The sequence below is a fragment of the Ceratotherium simum genome, chromosome 1, assembly GCF_057802395.1.
Source record: "Ceratotherium simum simum isolate JZ-2026a chromosome 1, ASM5780239v1, whole genome shotgun sequence".
NCBI classification, from domain to species: Eukaryota; Metazoa; Chordata; class Mammalia; order Perissodactyla; family Rhinocerotidae; genus Ceratotherium; species Ceratotherium simum.
Window position 1 is genome coordinate 28002154 of NC_141900.1, and position 2960 is coordinate 28005113.

A 2960-nucleotide genomic window follows, 5' to 3' on the forward strand; every position below is an offset into this window, starting at 1 on the left:
TCAAAAATATTCTCAAAATGATTCTGAAATGAGGTAGTTTGATTCCACACTTTCAAAATATCTAATTTCATATTTTATAAGAATATGTAGTCTTCACACTATTAACTAGTGCAGAATCTAGACAAAAAGGAGTAACATTTCAATTCGGTTTATGAAGCTATCATCACTCTGACACCCAAATGCCAAAATATAGTATATATGATATAGAGAGCAATCACTTCTGTGAATGTAATATAAAATCCTAAATGAAATACCACCATTCCAAATTCCATAGTAAATCATGAGCATTTAAGGTTGAGATGAGGAATAGAAGACCTATGTAGAATGTAATGATTAAAAGCACGGGCATTGAGGTAAAATAATGCGGCTTTGAATCCTTGGGCTGCCACTTACTAGCTGGGTGAACTTGGATAGCTTCTCTAATTTCTTTAAGCCTCAGTTTCTTACTTAATAATCTACTTCATACTGTTGTGAGAAATAATTGAAATATGCATATATACATATATGTATAGGTACTAGCTAATTATTATTAAAAGGAAAAGATATATCAGTAATTATTCATCTAATCAGAAAAATTGAGTAGCTTTCTTTGATTCTAAAAGAACACTTAACAAAGTACAATACCTAATATACCTAATCCAGGACAGAATTCTCACACTCACACATACACATACACACAACTAGCAATAAAATGATTTTTTTTCAACAAAATGGAGACTACAAACCTATATTAGCCATCTATGGCTGCATAACAAATTACTTCGAAATTTAGTGACCCAAGACGGTGAACTTTCATTCTCTCTCTCTGTTTCTGTGGATCAGGAGTTCAGAAGAGACAAGGCTGGGCAGTTCTGCCTTGGAGTTTCTTATGATTTTTTAGTCAAGATGTTGGCTAAGGTTGCAGTTATCTCAAGGCTGAAGTGGAGTCCAAGGTTCTGTTTCCAATGTTGCTAAACCTCATGGCTGGCAAGATGAGACTAGCTGTTGGAGGAAGGCCTCAGGTTTTCTCCATGTGAGCCTCTCTTTAGGGCTGTTTGAGTGTCCTCATGACATGACGCCTGGCCTCCCCTAGAATAAGCAATCCAAGAGAGCAAGGCTGAAGCTACAATGTCTTTTGTTACCTAGCCTTAGATGACATTCCATGACTTCCACAGTACTCACACAGAGTGGACCTGTTTCATCATGGGAGGCGATTACACAGAAGTGTGGATACCACGAATCAAGGATCACTGGGGCCCATCCTGGATTCTGGCTTTCACACTGTCTTAAACAAGAATGACCATAAACCGAAAAGATATGAAACTTGAAGTGGACAGCTTTTGGTTGACTACAGAGCCATCCCATCCACTAAGCACAAGCCAAATGGTGCACCAGATAACTTCTTCTTATAGGAACTGACTCAAGGCCATGACCACATGGCTCAGACTAGGCCAGGCAGTATCCTCTTCTTATAAATTTGCTTGAGACAAGAAGTTTCCTGTTAAGTCTGGCTATGCTCTTGAAAGGAGGTATTCTAACCTCAGAAATGGTAGCTAGCACTCACTTTGCAGCCTAAGAGAAAAATGAAGCAGTGTACAAAGAGAAATAGACAAGAACTGGAAAGAAAATATATGTGGCAGTGGTTATTGGTTGGTTGCCCACGGAGCATCTATTTTCTCTTTTTAAATTCTCAGCAGATCTGTATTTCCTTTAGGTGATATCAGAGATGCTCATATCACTCCTGACTTGTGGAGCAAAGTGCATAAGTAAGGCAAGGCTGATCATCACATTCCATCTTCTGGACATAACAATGGCCTGGGGCCTTGTGAGCATAGTGAGCATTGGGTCTTAGCAAATATCAGATTTTAAAAGACACTTGCTCTTTCTGAAGGAATGAGAATGCATGCAGGCAGCCTTAGGATCTATTGGCTGCCATACTGGGATCAGGCTTAGAACAAAGCTGGCACTGAAAGAGGCAGAGGGAAGAGACAGAAAAAAACTTGGGTCCTTGTTAATATATTTGAGAAACTATGGTCAATTTTATATGAAGCCTCACTCGCCTCTGGATGTCTCAGCTATATGAGCCAATAAAGTGTCTTTATTTTTTTGAAAGCTAGAGGCATTTTTATTTTACAATTATCAAAATGTAAGAACACCTTTTGTTTCCTTCGAGATTTGCTAGGAGGAAACAACAATAATTCCCAGATCTCTGGAAGTAGCCTAATGTGAGAGTACTTTTAGTTCTGGCAGTATTTTTACATTTCTTTTATTTACAGATCTTCTTTTCTCTCTTCTTCTAGTTTAGTGAAGTTAGGCCTTTAATTATGCAGGCTTCACCCACAATGGGGATATGTTTCTCCTCATAGGATCATCGACCTAACAAAAACCCTTGGTTCTTTCTTCTGGCTTGCATGATACAATTTGAATTCCTGTCCATGTTGCACATAAGATAGTTTTCATGTATGTGTTTTTTCTCCTCGAACTTTTAATTAAAAAATTTCAAATCCACAGAGATGTTGCAAGAATTCTACAAAGAACACCTGTAAATACTTCACCTAGATTGACCAGTTGTTAATATTTTGCCACATTTGCTCACTCTCTCTTCTCCCCTCGTGTGTGCGCGCGTGTGTGTGAGCAGATACACAGTATATTCAAAGACACACAGATTCTTTTTCAGTTATCTATTGCTGGGATTTGTGCACCCCAAAACTTAGTGCCCTAAAACACAATTGATTATTATCTTTCATGGTTCTATGGGTTGACCAGGCTCAGCTGGATGGTGTTTGCTTGAGGTCACTGGCTGAAGTCAGCTGAAGGTTTCAGTAAACTGAACACTCAGGATGGCCCACTCTTATGGCTATCATCTGTTGACCAGAGTGGCCTCTTGTATTAACTATATTTTCTTATTTTCTGTATTCTTGGTACTCTGGCATCTGAGGCCTTGTTGACTAGGGAGAGACTGCCACTCCCAGGACTAGCCA